This window comes from Rhineura floridana, chromosome 1 (assembly GCF_030035675.1).
Source record: "Rhineura floridana isolate rRhiFlo1 chromosome 1, rRhiFlo1.hap2, whole genome shotgun sequence".
In the NCBI taxonomy this organism is placed as follows: domain Eukaryota; kingdom Metazoa; phylum Chordata; class Lepidosauria; order Squamata; family Rhineuridae; genus Rhineura; species Rhineura floridana.
Window position 1 is genome coordinate 178,755,963 of NC_084480.1, and position 19,368 is coordinate 178,775,330.

General features: G+C 41.4%; 1 long non-coding RNA gene across 1 annotated transcript; it reads left to right on the plus strand.

Moving 5' to 3' along the window:
- Positions 1–11,107: 11,107 nt before the first annotated feature.
- On the plus strand, positions 11,108–19,032 carry LOC133389402 (uncharacterized). Its single transcript, XR_009764106.1, has 3 exons — positions 11,108–11,185; positions 13,633–13,802; positions 18,662–19,032. It is a non-coding gene; the product is annotated as an uncharacterized LOC133389402 (long non-coding RNA).
- The last annotated feature ends 336 nt before the right edge of the window (positions 19,033–19,368 follow it).

Genomic DNA, 19,368 nt, shown 5'->3' on the forward strand with positions numbered 1-19,368 from the left:
TTGTGATGGTGGTCAAAGAGAATTGCAGAATACAGTGGAAACAGAAACAATAAAGATGAATCTAGTCAGAACTAAGCATCAGCTGACATCTCAGTCTGACCTTGAATGTAATTTTAAGGAGGCCTCTGATGAGAACTAGTATAAAATAGCAGTAAAAAAAATATGATCTCTGAACCAAAAGGTTTCTCACTCAAAATTCAAATCTCACATTGGACGTAGGCAAGAAAGCTGTCTTTCCCAGGCCAGTCCAAGAAATTTTGCTGTCTGAGGCAGAAAATCCCACAAGTGCTTCTCCCTGACAGTAATGGTACAATCATAATAACTAGTAACAATAACAATAATTAAATGACTAAGTTTGCTCCCCTTTCATGGCCTCCCAAATTAGCTGCCTGAGGCAGCCGCCTCACTTGTTCTAACGGTAGGGCTGATGTTTAAAAAGAATGCAGATATGAACGCTGGTCTGACTTACAGGGCTGTTGTGAGGACAGCTGATATCAAAAACCCTTTGAAGAGCTTTGGGAATGTACCAAAAGCACCGTATCATCTCATTAAAGTCAAGCACCTTTAAGTCCCTTTGATTTTCAGTGGGAGGGATTTAAGCACGCACTGAAGTCAATGGGACTTGAAAACACTTAAATTTGACAGGACCTTTTCCTAAGTATTGTTATTATTCTTCTGGTTATGGACCCTTTCATGAACCAGAAAAAGGTATTAAAGCTTGTCTCTGGAGGCGCTGGTTCAACGATTCTAATGAGTTCCAGGGATAAAAGCATGAGGCACTTAGCAGTTCTTGAAATTGGCACTTTGTGCAAAGGCACCAATCCAGCACCAGCCTTCTGTGAGGGTGATATTTTATTTGATTAAGAATAGGATAGGAAGTTCACTAAATTCTGTGTAAATCCTTTCTTTCTCAATACTATTAAGGGACAACATTGTGATTTATATTCTCTTTGTGCACTCAGATTGTCAGAGCTGAGGTGCCAGCCGCTGGAGTCTAGTCCAAAACAGCAAGCATGAGGTCTGGGTATAAGTCAACAGACGCTTTGTTTATACAGTGGAAGCCAAATTAAAATCCTTCATGCTGTGGACCAGCTCTAATTGATCGTTCTTCAGCAGGGAAACTGCCCAGTCAGAGTCTACCATGGATCTTTTCTTTGTCTGTATGCAAAATATAGCGGCTGGCAATGGGCTTTAGGATAATCTGGAGGAGCCAAAGGCCACAGGCCCCAATAATTTGATGAGCACCATGGCACACCAATGTATCGATTGCTTTGTGCAACTCTTAGCACCACATTCAGAATCAGACAGAAATTTGCTGCATACACCAAGCCACGTGTTGATTCCTGAGCCACATCTTGATCTATCACCTGGTGAAAGAAAACATCGGGGGGGGGACTGGGTTTTATCCACTATGGAACTCAATTTAGCCATCTGAGAGGAAGAAAACAGACAACAATATGTCATTCAGAACTGCCACCACCAAACGTATTTTGACCCACTTTACCTTAGGGACTATCTGTATCCATATCAGCCTCCTCATACCCTAAGATCTATGTTGGAAGCTCTGTTGAGATGTTGGCTGATAAAATTAAATAATTCAGTTTATTGCAGCCAATAGACCAGAAATAAAATATAATAGAGAAATACAGAAATAAAACACAGTAAATAACATTGGGCTGGCAAGCACAAGAAACAGGGTTTTTTCTGCAGCGGCCCCACTCCTATGGCAGACAATTTCAAGTTTAACAAGCTCCATCTCAGATCACTTTTAAACAAGGTTGAAAGATACACTTAAAAAAAAAAAGGCCTTTGGAGACTGCAGTGTGATGTTGGGTTAGAATAATTGGGCTATTTGTCCAATGCTAGTGATAGTTTTCTTTATTTGTAGATCGTAGCAGGATTTTATAGTTTTACTGGTGTTTTTTACTGATGGTTTCTTTGATGTATTGCTTGATTGTGGAGTAATTGTCTGCACAGCTGCAAATGGCAATGTAGACTAGGTATAAATGTACACGAGATTTTGGTCTAAGGGGAAGCAACATTCAGCCATCTAATAGCTAGATGACACTACTGAGTTCAGATAGCTTTTTAAATTATTATTTAACTAGATTTGTATATCACTTAATCCACAAAGCCCCTAAGCAGTTTACAGAAAACTGTTGACTCCATGCAAAACATTTTCAGAAATTAATCTCTAGATGTGCCAATATGAGAACTGCCCAATTTTCTTTACTCCTGCTCTTTGTTTTTCAAAGGACCTGTGAGTTCCAATCGGTGCTTCAGGCAGATTGGCTAACTTTGCTGGGTTTCTTAGTCCCAGAGAGAGGTTTTACATTTGTTTTTGTCTCCTCTCCCTCTCAGCGGTCTTCTGTGTGAGAGCTTAGCCTTCCCCCACCAAGGGCTCATTGGGGAAAAGCCATAGTGCCTCTGCTTTGCATGCAAGTCCCAGGTTCAGTCCCTAGAGTCTTCAGGTAGGGCTGAGTGTAACCCTTGGCTGGATCCCTGGAAAGCCACTGCCACTCAGTGTAGACAAGTCTGAGGTAGACAGATCAATGGCCTGACTCAGCGCAAGGCAGCTTCTTATCTTCCAGTGCATACTCTGCCCTTTTGCTGCTGCAGAGCCCTTTTTCAGTCACAGAGGACTCGAGGATCGGGCACACCTGGGAAGATCAGAATCATGCTACAGGTTGCCCCCACTGCCTCTAGACTCCCTATGCATGTGGGAATGTTATGCATTATGGCTCACCGGGTCCTGTAGCAAGTGCCAACAAGAGCTGGAATTAATTTGCTCCTTCCAGATTCTTTGTCCTCTGTGAAAGTTGGTGTCAAATATTCTCTAAAAATTTGGATATCTGGTCCCAGACTATGGACTGAAGACACATGTGGCCAGTTCCCTGCTCAAGCTAAGCAGGGTCACGTCTGGTCAGTGACTGGATGGGAGACCACCTGGGAACCATGTGCAAGCCACCTTGGGTTTCTACCATGAAAGAAAGGCGGGGTAGAAATGTAATAAATAAAATAAATAAATATCTGCTGAATATTTTTAAAAAACAATTGAGATCTGTCTTTGACAGACAAATGTATTTTATTTCAGCAGTTGGTCTCTGACAGTATTTGATATTTGACAGACCTTGGGTGTCATCTATGTTCCTACGACAAATCTAAGAGAACTCCTGTATATTTTCTGGTACCATATGACTTGCCAGCAATGTGTGCCGATGTCAACTTGTCCCTGCAGAAATGAAGAAAATGCACAATGCATCTATCATCAGTTCACACTTTCGAAGGAGGACCCATATCTCAGGGGCAGAATGTAGGCTTAACCCACAGAAGCTTCAGTATTCAATCCAAGGCATATCCAGTTCAAAGGATCTCTTCCAAGATGGCAGGACTGTGAAAGGCTTCTGCTTGAGATCTTGGAAAGCCATTGCTAATTGGAGGAGACCAGCCTTGTTTAACCTTTTGGGCTTCATCTCCCATCACCCCTAACTGTTGCTCATGCTGGTTGCAGCTGATGGGCATTGGGCATCAGATTGGGGAAAGTAGGAGTCAACAGTCATAGGCTAGATGGCCCCATGGTCTGACTCAATATAAAGCAGCTGTATATTTAACATATGGAAATAAGTCCATTTTGTAATACATCTTCACAAACACTCATCTCAGTTTTGTCAAATAAGCCAACTCTTTGGTTTTTCAGTTTGTAGGCATCCCGAACATGATACAACATGCCTTCCAACCAGTGAAGGATGATACTAGTACTTAACTCAATTTATTGTTTTAGTCAGGTTGGGACCTTAAAAGAATCTATGCTGGGCTGTAATGTATGGATCCAGCATCTTTTGCAAACTGCATTTTTCAGAGAAATGTTTATGGTAAGCCTGAAAAAGTGCACAAGTTGTCCTGAGTAATTTCCCATTAAATAAACAGGAGCTGTGCAAGAATACTGTTGTGTACATGTGCATCTCCTAATCATTATGTAGGGGCTTGTGCAGGCTTTGTGCCCCAAGTTTGATGTTTGTGCAAGTGGCCCTTTGCATTGGTTTGGGTAAAGAAACCTTTTTTGTCGTTCCATTTGAACATGGCCTTGTCGAAACTCAGGACAGCAGGGCCCTAACATCATCTCTACTATATGTACACTTGGTCAGGCTGTGTAAACTTTGACATGTGGATGTCAATCTTTCTCATATTTGCAGATGGCTTTATCAGAGTGTGATTAGTTTCCAGAACAAATTTGAGCAAAAGAAAACATTACCTACAGTATGTAAGCCAACAAGACCCGCTAGTTTTCAGATTTGTCTATTTACATGGGCACTGGCTGTTTTGCTAAGGCTCTCTAAAAGGGATGGTAATTGAACGGTGCCAGTATGTTCATGGAAGCTGATGAGTTGTAAAGGTTTTATAAACAACCAGGGTGGATTTGGCCACAGCCTTTTTTCCCCGTGTAATGTTTGTTAATCCCATTGAGCAAGTCTGCACCTAACACAGAACAAATACTCTAGAATTTGGAGGTGTCAATAGTGTAACTTTGACTGTTTGTAAAATCGTTCTCTGATATCATCAGTAAGTTTACCAAATGTCCCATGGCCAAATATAATAAAAGTGTTAAGTAAGCGCTTGTGGAGAATAAGGGGAAACATCTTTTCTATTTTTAGTTCTGCTGGTGTGTTTGTTAAAGGATCATGGTAGATAAAATGGGACAATAACTAATAAATACAGTCATTATCCTTATGTGTTTGTTGATGTGTGTGTGGCTTCCCAATTCATTGAAAGTACAGAGGAGAGTGTATTTACTTTCAGCAGAGAGCTCATTCTGCTCACTGTAGGACTGTGTATAAATGATTCCAGGTTTTTATAGCACCCTGCAGAGGAAGAGAAAAGTCATGCTTGGAAAGTAGCTGCAGTTTTCCATTTACCAAAGAATCTGAAAAATACAAAAAAGTACGACCAAAGTTTGAGTTCCAGATATGTATGAGACATGGCTTTTAATTAACTTGTAATTGCCTAACCACGTCTTTGTGCTAAAGCATTTGAATCAGAAAAAATAAACTGTGAATTGCCAGATAGGCTAAAATAATTAATAACATATCAAGAAACCATCCAAGGAATTGCAACATAAAAAAGGTAAAGGTGTCCCCGCACTTGTAGTTGAGTCGTTTCCGACTCTTAGGGTGATGTCTTGCGACGTTTACTAGGCAACCGTATATATGGGGTGGGATTGCCAGTTCCTTCCCCGGCCTTTCTTTACCCCCCAGCATATGCCGGGTACTTATTTTACCAACCGCGGATGGATGGAAGGCTGAGTGGACCTCCATCCCTTTTACCGGAGATTCGACTTCCTCCTTCCGTTGGAATCGAACTCCTGCCGTGAGAAGAGCTTCAGCTGAGTTACCGCCTCTTACCACTCTGCGCCACGGAGGGTCTTGCAAGTTCCAGAGCTTGGAAAAGTTACTTTTTTGAACTACAACTCCCATCAGCCCAATCCAGTTGCCATGCTGGCTGGGGCTGATGGGAGTTGTAGTTCAAAAAAGTAACTTTTCCAAGCACTGCTGCAACATAGATGCATAATAATTCAGAGGCAGAAAAATGATGTGCACAGAAAGAAATTGGCCACAATTAGGCAAAAGGAAGCACATTTAATCCTATTAAATTTGATTTAATCAAATCCTATTGATTTCAGTAGGTGAGTTAAGTGCATCCTTAGGTCTCTCTCATTGAAACAGTGGCTTAAACATGGTTAATTTTGATTGGATTGTGCCTATTATGTGGTTATTTGTCCATTTAGCACCATCAATGTACATGGTCCCTGCCCCCCGAATTATAAACGTCAGAGGAAGGTTCCCTGCCCTTGAGAGCTTACAAGACAAATGTTTTAACTGAAGGAAGGGAGAGGCAAAAGATGAGAATAAATGTGATGACATGTATGTAGGCTTCATTAAAGTCGCCTCATTAAAGACAAAGGGACCAAGCCAAATGCACAATGGAAATGGTGGATTTTAAGGAAGGATTTGAAGAAAGTCAGATGGGTTGCCCCATTCTAGAGTTCTTCTAGGCATAAGGGTGGCAGCAAGAAGAATGGCTGGATTTATGTGAGAGCAAAATACAATCATGGTCCACAATCCAAATGACTCAGTGTGGGGACAGAAAGCAAAACTGCATACAGTAGGGCCCCGCTTTACAGCGCTTCGCTTTACAGCATTCCGCTAATACAGTGGTTGGGAATTGTAGAAAGGCCCCGCTTTACAGCTCTTGTTCCGCTTTTACAGCAGTTTTTTGCTGCTGGGTGCCATTTTGGTCAATGTAAGACAATGGGATCCACTTTACAGCGGTTTTCACTTTACAGCGGGGGTCATAACCCACTGTATGAGCAGGGCCCTACTGTACACTCAAGATGTGTGCGATGGCAATCTTCATTCCCAGGTGCATTAGTATTTGTGCATCTCATGCTGCATTGAGTCTTGCTCCATGATTTTTGGGAACAGTTGTTTGGGCTGTACAGAGAGCTGCAACGGGAAACCTCTCCCAAAAAAGTGCATGAAGAGTTCCACGTACTGCCTCTTGCATCCATCTCTGCTGTGCAAAGCATCATGCGTAGAGTAGCTATAATCATACTATGTGTATGATCTATATGTGTCAATTACCAAAATTCGAGGCATCTGGGTTGTATTTGGATCTTTGTATTCCATTTAGGTTTATGTGTGGTACTCTAGGATATGGCCTCCCTACATCACCGTACAAAAGAAAAAAATAAATCTGAAAACTATGGACTCAATCCAGCAGGAAGTTCTCTTGAGCAAGCCACATTGAAATGAATGGTGCTGCACAAGTATAGTGCAGGAGACTTTACTAGTGGATTGTATGTTTGCTGTGTCTCATTACACACACATATATTACACACACTTGATTTAAAAATATAAGCATAGTGTTTGCTTGGCGAATACATGTGTATGAAGCCGTCGACAACAATGCTGGCACTTGGGGTTAATAAACAGACCTTGCCGTTTGCAGTATTGATGGCAAAAGGAGATGAAATGGCTGTGACATTTAAAGGAGGAATTTGTGAACCACAAATATGAGCATGAGTGACACAGCATGGCAGCACATAAAATCAATACAAATAACCTAAACCTTAATACCTTGATCCCAGGGAAGAGTGCCGCATTATCAGAGACAGAGGAGCAGCATCAGTCCTGGATTTGACTGTGTTGTGTGTTATTGACTATCTCACACAAAGAAACCCCATGCCAATTAACAATTAGGATCTTCTTTGGGAGCTTGCCACATCCCCTTTACTTTGAAAGATATCCCAGGGTCCTATTCAGTAGGTATAAGGATATTTCCCAGTTCTCATTCTGTCGCAGAGTGGCGAAATTGGGAATGGAGAGACTGAGTGAGCCTTTATGTGTTTGAATCTTTGCTAAAGATTACACCTTCCCTGCAAATTAGTCAGACAGAGACTTTAAGCTTTAAAATAAGAAATAACTACTTTATTCTGGTACATACTTGACAGGAAAGAGTTCTACATCTAGCTAACTAACTAAGTTGGAGATGCAAACACTAAGCCTAGTGTTTGCCTTCACGCTTGAAGAGAGGGAGATATAAAGAGAATGTGTCTGCTCTCCCTCTCAAGAGAAAGAAGAAGTAGGAAGGAGATCGGAAGATGTGGTCAACATCCTATGCATATCAGTCTAGCAGGAAGGGAGAGACAGCAGGAGATCAAAGGATAGGTATTAGCCTAGCAATCAGCAGGTCTCCTCTCTAGCTACCCTTTTTAACCCCATGCAGCCTCAACCACAATTTGGAGTTGAACCACATACTCCAACACATTCATCATCAGGAGAACAATGGTTATCTATGTTTGGGGAAATTTTACAAAATGCTTATTTGTGCTTGTCATTGGATTGAGGTCTACAGCAGGAAACATCAATATGGTGTCCGTGGGCACAATAATTCCCTTGAGGTCTTCCCCTGGCACCCACAAAGTCCCTCCTACTTATTGTCACCTTAGTCATGAGGTGATGATGCCTTTTCCTCCCTTGAAAAGTACATAGAGCTGAAGGAGGAAGTTGGAAGAATGATGCTCTTTCCATTTTCCTCTTTCAGCTCAATGTTCTTCACAAGTCTCAGAATGCTAGATCCAGCTTTTACCCAGGTCTCTTGAAAAAATGAAGTGTGCCTCTGCTTGCTTTCTCTGATTCTTGGATGGGAGGCTGATTCAGGGGAGCGGGAAAGAAGGGGGTGGGGGCCATGACACTTGCTCAAAAAAACAAATGTGCCCACAGGTCTAAAAAGATTGGTGACCTCTGGCTTTAGGCACAATCCTGTCAAAGTTAAGCATAATATATATAAAATACCAATCTTGCCTCTCCAGTCTCTTGTCACATTTCATCTTCAGGCAATGGAAGTACTAAACAGTTGTGTCAAGTTGATAATGGGCTGGATGGGGAGCCAGTAAACTGAAGCTCGTTCTATACAAGATAGTGTAGTTCTTGGTGGATGGTGTTCAACTGACCTGGGAGGTGGTGTTCATCCTGTTCTGGATAGGGTTGCACTTCCCCTTAAAGATCAGATTTACATTTCGGGATGTCACTTTATTTCACCTTTACTTTGGATGCCATTACTCAAGTAATATCTGTGCATGAGGCAGCTTTTGCTAGCTTTAGCTTACTCACTAGCTGTGACTCCTTTTGAACAGAAATAACCTGACCACAATAAATCATGTCTTCCTGACTTCTATATACTGCAGGACCTTGTATGTGGGGCTGCACTTGAAGACTTCTGGGAAATTTCAGTTACTCCATAGCTGCTCCAGGTGTTCCTCTATGGAAGTGAGGAAAGTGGCAACCAGACACAGAGCCTTTTCTGTGAGTGCTGTCTGAGTTGTGGAGCCCCCTCCCCACCCATGGAGATATATTTGTATGCTGCCCATTTGTTAACTTTTAGGTGCTGAGTTAAAAACTTGCTCTTCTCCTGACCTTCTAGTTGATAATATACATTTTATGCTGCTAGTTTTATTTCTGTTGTTGTGTTGCTGGTTTGATGACTGATCTATTCTGTCTGTTGTTATGTAATTTTTTTGTTTTTAGTAATGTTAATATATTGTTTCACTTTTATTTCTGTTTCTTAGTTTTTGTTAGCTGCCTTGAAAGTTTTGTCAAAAGAAGGAGTACCTATAGCAATAGACGAGATTATGACAATGATGGCGATGGGTGGTGGTAGTAATAATAAAGATCCACTTGAAGACTCCTTATGGGGCAATTGACTAATAAACTGAATTGTTATTATCATTATCATTATTGTTGTTGTTGTTTTGCCAGATTCTGCCAGACACCACCTACCCCTTACCTAGTTTTGCCCTAGCTCCAACCAGGTCATGCACATTTTGCCAGATTCCCATAATCCATCTGGTTTTTGCACAGGCTCATTTCTGGTTTGCCAGATTCTTTCAGGGCTTCACCATCATGGGCTCAGAAATCATCAAAGAAAAGTAACTCTGAATATAACTGATTGTATGGGACATACTATTTGAGCTGATAGGTTGTTGGGTTTGTTTGTTTTTTACTTTGTGTAGTTTCACTTATATATGGCTGAAAAGCAGATGCATGTGGTTGTTATGAAAGATATTGCAAGCATGTAGTGTTCAGTCTGCAAAAGCTGTAGTGTCTTATTCATTCTTTAGCTAATCTCAGATTTATGTCTCTCGTATAAATTTGGCATGCTAATACCAAAGTGGAAGTAAGGAGACTTGCCCACACAGCCTTTTGTGTTTTATGCCCAGCATCACAAATGTGGAAAGCCAGAGTCCTGAAAGAAGTGAAGCCAAAGCTGGAGGCACTGGAAAGGTGAAAGCCGCCATCATTGTTTGAGTTCTGTTTGTTAATGTGTGTACAGAGGAACTCTGTTTGTTTGTAGGTCCTTAGTAGAAGTGTGTCTAATGTTGACTTTCAGAGTCTAATATTGTTTGAATTTTCTATCATGAGCCACATCGCCAGAGTGCTCTTTTCCTTCGGTGTTTGTACATTCATTACCTTTTTGAATGTCTTGAAGTAGTAAACAGTTAATTCTCCAAGCTATACTATTGTTAGTGAGAATACGGTTACAGGCCGTGAGAGAAGATTCCATCTGTGTACCCTCCTTTGTAATCAATATGTTGGTCATTTAAGTCACACATTCTGTGTGTTTAACCTTAACCATATAATATAACTATAATAACATTGTGGAAATACAAAGGTTGGGAAATCATCACTAGAAATGCTTCAGATGGGACATTCTGATCTTATTGATCCTTAAACTTTATCAGCTGCTACCTCATCTGTGCTATTCATCAACATTGCAAATAAAGCATTTTTGCCAATGTTTAAGATAGATATAGAGCCATAGACATATTTACTATTACAATATTAGGAACATAGGAAGCTGCCTTATACTGAGTCTTTTGGTCCATCTAGCTCAATATTGTTTACTCTGACTGGCAGTGACTCTCTTGGGCTTCAGACCAGCAGGCTCTTCTAATCCTAGCTTGAGATGCTTTGGACTGAACCCTAAACTGAACCCTCACTTCCACTGAGCCACAGCTTTAAGAGTAGTGCTGATTCAGACTTTGAAATGCTGAAAGTTCAGCACAAAGGGGTGGGGTTGCAATCAAAACTACCTCCCCTCTTTTGCTTTTGGGGGATGGGGAAGAATTTTAGCGGTTAAAATTAAGCAACTTTCTCCAGTGCTCCTTCTGAAGTATATACTTGGGCAGCAGCAGCAGGGGTGTGTGTGTATTTACAGTGCAAGTGCAAATATCTACTCGGACATAAGCCCCATTGAATTCAATGGGACTTACTCCCAGGTGGTGTTACTCACAAGTAAATGTGTATAGAATGCTATAATGTAAAATTATTATAAAATTAAAAAGTGCTTCAGTGAAGCAGCAAATTCAGCAATAGAAAAACCCTGTAATCTCAGAGAAGCCCACAAAGCTGCTTGAAACAGGTGGGTATTGGGGCCCTTTCGAAAGGCCATCTCTGGCCTCCATAGAGAGATTACTTGCATATGAGTACCTCAGGGCAATTGCAGCAAAAGCCCTGCTTTTAGGTGATGATGATTTTGCCTCACCTAATGACAGTAAATGGAGTAAAGAACAGATGGAAGTTCTCAACTGCCACAGGGACTCATTCAGGGGAAAGAGATCATCCCTAAGGTATGTTGGTCCCAGGCCATCAAGGGCTTCAAAGCGAAGGGGGGGGGAAGTCATTTTTTTCACTGTGAGGAACTGCCTGGATGAACATCCTTTCTTTTCCATCTGCAACATTGCATTCAGACAAAAATACTTTATACTGCTTAGAGGTTTTCATCAATGTGAATCTTGGCAAATAAATAAAATAAAATATTTTTTAAGGTACTTGTTGAGGTTACGTTATAATATTTGATAGGCCAGTCAGGAAATATAAATGGACAGTCTTCCCAGTCATAACTGAACACGCATTATTTTTGATGGTATTTTGAAATGTTGGCAACATATCTGGAAATTCAAAATGCAAACAGTTTGAAATTACAACCCTTGCTTTGGATATCATTAATGGCCAAAACAAGTACTGAATTCAAAAGGAAATGTTTCATGCATTTTTAAATGTTTTTGAAGTTTACTTTAGAACATCTGAAAGTTATTTACAAGAATTTGTTTTTCTGAACCCAATGTGACAATATTACTGGAGAAGGTAAGCATGGACAAAACAGGTTGTGGAGGGGAAAAGCTTAGATACAGATGTGATAATGGAAGGTTATGAAAGGGACAGCAAGGATGTAATATTTTACAGTAGACTTTCAGCTGTCTCTGATAACCCCTGTGTAAGATGGCACACACAGGAAGCTCATAAACACATACATTCACACACATGTATGATGATTATCTAACCTGTCCTCCCAATGCAGGTGTTCTTTATTCATGATAACTGGATCCACCAGCTTGCAAAGAACAAGTAAAACAGGTGTAATTTTATTGACAATAGTTGGATCATATTGCAAAAAGTTCACTCTCACTGCTACTTCAATAGGTTTTGGAATACAATCGGATGGTGCCCTTCAGTCCGTGTTCTGTCCCTTTTATCTTTGTCCTTTCTGCCTAAAGGCTGACTTGCACACCATTTTCATATGACGAAGTCCGGTGTAATTGCCATCATAAATCTCATGGTAAAACAATGCAGTCTGATTTTTTTTTCAATCCAACTCCTAACTTCATGTGCTCAAATATCTTCCAAATGTAGGTTGGGAAGAGCATGATTGGTACAGATCTGGAGGCAAGTTCAGGAAGGGGCGGGAATGTCATCCAAACCTGAATTCAAGTGAATTTATTTTATTTTTTAAATGTATATCTAGGGCCTCAAAGAGGTACATGAAATTATGGTCCAAAATGGGGTGGGGACACAGTTTCTAGAATCTATTTTGTTTCTTATCAGGCCTTCTTACTGTTTCTCCGGGGATTGCTCTTATTGTTTATATAACCTTAAGATGATAAAACGCATGACACGCTGATACTTGACCACAATATATATATGTAAGAACTATGGTTTCTGCAGCATTAAGACTACAAAATCCACAATGCAGCATGGAACAAAGTGTGAAAGGCGATTTGAAGTTCTAGGGAGAGAAAAGGAAAGAGAGAAAATCCAAAAGAATCTTCTTCCCACTTTCTGTCCCACCAAACAGCTGATTTGCTATTGTAAGCTATCACCTTCCCAATGTTTTGGTCTTTACTCTAAACAATTGTCCTAGCGCACAAACTCAGAGAACTATTTGCACAGATCTGTGCATTCTTACCTGGGGAACAGGTGGCTGATGGCAGGGAGAAAGTCATAAAGTAGGGGAGGTATCCAAGGTCAAAAGCTGGCTTAGGACTTTGCACAATCAGCTCAAGTTTAAAGTTAATGTTCCATTATAGAATACTGTCTTAAATTGTTGAATATATATTTCTCAACTAAGGCTTAATAATCTCTAAAATGGGGGGGGGGCTAATCCATGGCCTTCCAAATGTTGTTGAACCACAGTTCCCACCAGCCTCAGCCAGAATGGTCGATGGTCAAGGATGATGGGAATTGTAGTTCATTAAATATACGTAGGGCCAGATGCAAAGGAGTTCCTGAGAAGCTCTTGAACAGACCGGGCTCACCCACAACACGTTACTATCTCATGTCTACATTGTGCGATCGAAGAGATGCACCCCCAGAATCCTTTGTAATGTTGTTGGTCCAAAATGCAGAAATCATACACTATCAAAGATGTAGGACTCTTTAACTTCAAGAGTTCCTGGGGTGCACTTCTGTAGTTGCACACCATTTCTTTGATGCCCCAAAATATGTTGCTGCTGCTGCAAGCCAACTGATTCAATAGCCTGTGCTGTTGGGTCAGCCCTGATAACAGCAGTTGCAATCTATAGGGATCAGCTCAAGGCAGCTCATTTGAAGCAGCCAGAGCCAGTGTACTGTAAAGTTTGCTTGTTTGAATAAGGAAATGTGGATAACAAGAAAGTAAATACCAGCTGTTCCTGATGCAGGGAGGGCTGTAATTATGGTGATGTATTCCTTTTGCCTGGTGCTTTCTCTAAAAAAAGATACAATATTGGGGTCATAATCATGTTAATATGTCTCATAGGTTAAGGCAACATGATGGTCAACAGGCCTTGCCACATGAGGTGAAAATATAGAGTCGAAACTGGGACAATGGGAATATGGCAGCAATTTCCATTGTGTGCTTAAAGTCTGCTGGTTGTAAATTACTGTTGTTAATAACAGGAAAGCATCAGATCAGAGAGCAGCTGTCAGGTAAAAGCCAATATTTAAAGGCAATATGTTTGCATTATGATTATATTTACCTATAACATCTTCTGGGCATTATTAATTTCCTGCATTATTGCCCAGTTTCACATTTTATTTTACATAATGAAGCTTTTTCCTCCTCAGTGCACCCATAATTGCTAATTGCCACAGACAAATCTTGGTGTTGTGGTTGTGCATAGGAGGATCACAGATGCTGCAGGTTATATTTCATAAGCTCTTTTTTGATACATTTAATTAAATCAAAAGTATCTAATCCCTTGTGATACTCACAGGACAAAGTAAAGAGAGTTTGGTAAAAGAGGGGATGAGTATGAGGCTTTCCCAATTATAGAACAAGAAAGGATTTGTGAGTAGCTTCCTAGAGACCTGCATTGACTCTTTGGGCTGTTGAACATACTTGTGCTGGTGGTTGGACCTGTTGCTTTGGAACATTAGGAAAGTGTGTCTGTGTAAGGCATGCAGTTGTCAGCAAAGCTGAGCCTTAGAATAATTAGGGATAATTAGGAAAGGTATTGAAAATAAAACAGCCGATATCATAATGCCATTGTATAAATCTATGGTGCGGCCGCATTTGGAATACTGTGTACAGTTCTGGTTGCCTCATCTCAAAAAGGATATTATAGAGTTGGAAAAGGTTCAGAAGAGGGCAACCAGAATGATCAAGGGGATGGAGCGACTTATGAGGAAAGGTTGCAGCACTTGGGGCTTTTCAGTTTAGAGAAAAGGCGAGTCAGAGGAGACATGATAGAAGTGTATAAAATTATGCATGGCATTGAGAAAGTAAATAGAGAAAAGTTTTACTCCCTCTCTCATAATACTAGAACTCGTGGACATTCAAAGAAGCTGAATGTTGGAAAATTCAGGACAGACAAAAGGAAGTACTTCTTTACTCAGTCCATAGTTAAACTATGGAATTTGCTCCCTCAAGATGCAGTAATGGCCACCAGCTTGGATGGCTTTAAAAGAAAATTAGACAAATTCATGGAGGACAGGGCTATCAATGGCTACTAGCCATGATGGCTGTGCTCTGCCACCCTAGTCAGAGGCAGCATGCTTCTGAAAACCAGTTGTTGGAAGCCTCAGGAGGGGAGAGTGTTCTTGCACTCGGGTCCTGCTTGCGGGCTTCCCCCAGGCACCTGGTTGGCCACTGTGAGAACAGGATGCTGGACTAGATGGGCCACTGGCCTGATCCAGCAGGCTCTTCTTATGTTCTTATGACATACCAGAAAAATATGGATATTTGAGTTCAAAAATGTTGATTTTGACAAACTTGGGGTGGTATTCAATACTAGTCCTACTTAGAGTTGACCCATTGAAGTCAATGGACATGACTAACTTAGGTTTATTCATTTCAGTGGGTCTTCTCTGAGTAAGACTTAGTTGGATATAACCCTTAATGTTCATAAAGCAACTTCCATGGAAATAAAGGGTTTATTTAAAAGGGCTAACAGTTTTGGGAAGAAGGCTCAATAGGAGCACAAATACAAACAGTACACATTAAGGAGAAAATTGAAAGAACTGCAGAAAGTAGAAGCACACAGATTGTTGCAGTTGTACACATCAAAATGGAGTAATTTTGGCGCACCCCATAGTTATCTTGAGATTTCATTATTCTGGGTCATTAAGTATGTGCACAAAGTTGGCTCCCTCACCACTCACCCAATTCCAGATAATTCATGAATAAATTAAATAACTCCAGTCTCTATACAGATCTTTGATGGACCCCACTGAATTCTTCCCTTCAGTTTTGAGTTTGTAACAAAATTGTTAGCAATAAAATGGCATTTTCTTTTGCTACATGTGTTCATGTTACAAGAGGACAATGTATTATGCATTTGTGTCATATATAATTGTCATAAGGTTTATGGCCTTCATTCCATACATTGTGAGCCTTGTCTGCAATCAACTTTGTTTTTTAATGTGACCTTGGATCTTTATTGTCTCTCCAAATGGATGCTTCCAGATGGAATGTGTAACATTAATAACCCTGGTAGGCAAATGCCCATATGGTTTCGCTAACTGTTGTTTCTTTATAGGGACATTTGTTTAATGCAAATTAACCTATAAATGAAGATAGATTGGGTTTCTTAGAGATTTGCAGGGAAGTGTTTGCGTCAAGGAAAGGATTGGAGAACTTCATTTCTTCACCAGGTTTTTCCCCCCTGAAAGGTCATCCCAAATAGAATGCAGAAGATCATTATCAGCCATTTATTCAATGTAGATTTCAATAAGGCTCCAGGCATTAGTCACAGAAGCAGTTACAGTGTCAGCCCTCAAGTAGACAAGCTGGAACTGATTAATTGCCATTGGCCATTTTGCAATACAAACTTGCTTTTCCTCCTTCATAGGGAAGGGGTAATAGCCTGCCAGTGGCATGGAGACCCAAACTATGCATACTCTCTGAGATTAAAAAGAACATCCAAACTCCGTGCCAAGACAACCTGAATTCTGTGTATACATTATGCAGATTAAGCCCATTAGCATGTTTCTTTATTTTGTCTAATTTATTCTGCAGTGTTTTACTACCTTGCATAATTTATTCTGCTTTTGCTAGTCACTAGGGAGAAGCAAGGGGTGGTGAGAGGCACTTAAGTACCATCCCCTGACCAGTGAAAATGGTATTCAGACACTTTCAATCCACATGTCTTCAAGCATATCTTTGTAACCACAAGTTGTAGAAACATAGTCTTTAAAAAAGGGAGGGGAAGCTGAGATTTTCAGGAAGCAAAGTTCTGTGGCCAAAACCTTGATTATTTTTATCAGTATTCTCAAGAAAACAAGTCATCTACAAAGCCCTTAAGCATGGGTCCATCCAGCAACAGCTAGCTGTGGCATGGCAGCCTTGCATGAATTATGACATTGTAACATTTTGCATACGGATGTAAGTCTCTGCAAAGGCATATGGTGTTTTGTTGGGCCCTTAATTCAGTAAGGTATGGGTCAAATTGAAAATGTTTTAACAGAGCAACCAAAATGGTTGTATTATTAACAGAAATGTAAAGTTATAATGAAAGTAGTATTTACATAACAGCATAGGAAGAGCGCTGCTTGATCAGGCCAAAGGCCCATCTAGTTCAGCATCCTGTTCTCAAAATGGCCAACAAAGATGCCTTTGGGAAGCCCACAAAGAGGATTTGTGTGCCATAGCACTCTCCCCACTTGCAGTTCCCAGCAACTTGTATCAAAAGGCATACAGACTCCAATACTGGAGATAGAACGTAGCCATTGTGTCTAGTAGCCATTTATAGCTTTACTATCTATCTATTTGTCTAATTCCCTTTTAAAGCCATCCGAGTTGGTGGCCATGACTACATCTTGTGGGAGTAAATTCCATAAAATACTTGATATTGTCTGTCCCGAATCCTCCAACGGTCAGCTTCATAGGATGGCCTGGGTTATAGTGTGTTATGAGAGAGGGAGAAAAATGTCTCCCTCCACTTTACACCCTGTGTCATTGTATACATCTCTGTCATGCTCACTCTTACTCACCTCTTTTCGAAACGGAAAAGCCCCACATTTGTAACTTTTCCTCATAGGGGACAGTAGTGATCAGCAGGTCAAGGATGTGGCACTTTTCTGACCTCCCATCACTGGCGTTTCTGCAGCTCTTGCATTCTTGGCTTCTGTTTACTAAATAGTAGCCATTGGGCATGGAGAATCTGGATTGGTGCAGTGATTTAATCCTTTGCCTCCATTGCAGTACTGATCTAGATGCCCCACCCACACCTGCTATTTGGCACCATGTCAACTGCAGGGGGGTATCCAGATCAGGATTGCCACAGGACAAAGGATGAAATCCCCTCTCCTGCCCTCCCTATGTAGCATTCTCAGACCATGCTGGCTATTTAGTATATGAAAGCCAAGCACTTAAGAAACCATCATATGCTTAAAATCATGCCTAGTTTAGCCCTCAGTGAGCACAGGGAGCGGGGAAAAGAAAGCTTCTTGCCAAAAACTGTTAGGCTTGCCCTTGGACCTAGTACCAACAATCAAAAGACCTCCGTGTCTGGCTCTACCCCATGACATATTCTGGGCTCCATCCACTGAGGGCTCCACCAACAGGCCTCAGGCAGCATCAGCATCGTTATATTTTTAGAACTGGCAACCCTACCTGTCCTAGGCCCATACATGTGCACAGACAACCTCATCCCTCTCTCTTCAGCAGAAAATAGCAAAACAGAGGGGATATCCTTACATATCTTCAGGACTGGTACCAGACATGACTGGGCCCTGGGCACCAGCCCGCTCTGGGCCCACAGCAATGTAGCCTAACACCCACCATACAGGTGGCACAGGGCTAACCCTGCCACAGATCATGGAGAGGAAGCTCCCAGGCACCCCCCCCAGTACAGACAGTGCAGGCTTACCTCTTGTTGTGTGAATGACAGGTGCGCATGGCGTGCATGCCTGCCATCAACCAAGATGGCGGCAGAGGCTTCAGCCCCTTAGGGAAACCTCAGCCACCATCTTTGTTAAGGGCACCGCTGCGTGCGCAACTGCAGAACAAGGTAGGTTAAGTAAGGGAATGGCGGAGCCCCGAAGCTCTTGCCGTGCGATCTGCAGCAGCGATTCTGCCGCGAATCATGGAAGGGGAGCAGAGGGGCCTCTCAGTGGCCTCTCTAGCCCCAGGTGCCCTCGGGCCAGTGCCCCACCTGGCCACCCTTTGGAACCAGCCCTAGAGAATACATTCAAGTAGACCAGCTCTCATAAAAGGTTTTGCACAATCCTATCTCACTGATACCATATATTTATATCATTCTGTGACCTTATTTCTATTTATTTTCATTATTTGAATGAAATTAGTTTCATTATTCATTCATTTTCATTACTCTCTTTCTCAACAGAGCTGGTTTTGGCCGCTGACTCTTGATGGCTACCATTTTATTTTCCCAGAATGTCTCAGATGTTGTGTATTTCCATTAAATTCTGTTAATACTGTGGAGCAAGAATTAGGCCTTTGTCACCTTGAATTAGGCAATGGGATATTTATTTATGTGTGTAGGAGGGAAGGGAAGAAAAAATTCCTGTTAGTGGCTTTATGTATTTATATCTACCTTGTATTATACTGAGGGCTTTCAAGTTTTATCAATGGGAACGGTGGATCTTTGTATCTTGGACTTTTCTACAGGCAACTCCTGCACTGGTTCCTTGTTGGATGCACAGAACTTTGGGGATTGTGTATATGTGTTATATTGCATTGGGATATGTTGTATTGTTGTTGCTCTTTGTGCTACCTGATTTAAACTTGCAAATCCTTCCAAAATTGTAATTGTGTTTGCGTTACTCATTTATAAAGTAGTCTCGCAGAACCCAAGAGTTTGGTACAAATGCACAGTCCTATGTGTACTGATGACATATTTTGTGCCTCTAAAAGAGGGGCAGGAATCCTTGGGTCCAGTGCCAGATGCCGTCATCCAGGCCTTACCAGCTGGCTTTGGAGACTTTCCCCAGGCCACACCCCTCACCAATCCGACTTTGTATCCTCCTTGAGTGGTTTTGGCCAGCTGTAATGTGTCCTCGAACTCTGGTGATGCCTCTTGCTTGCCTGGAT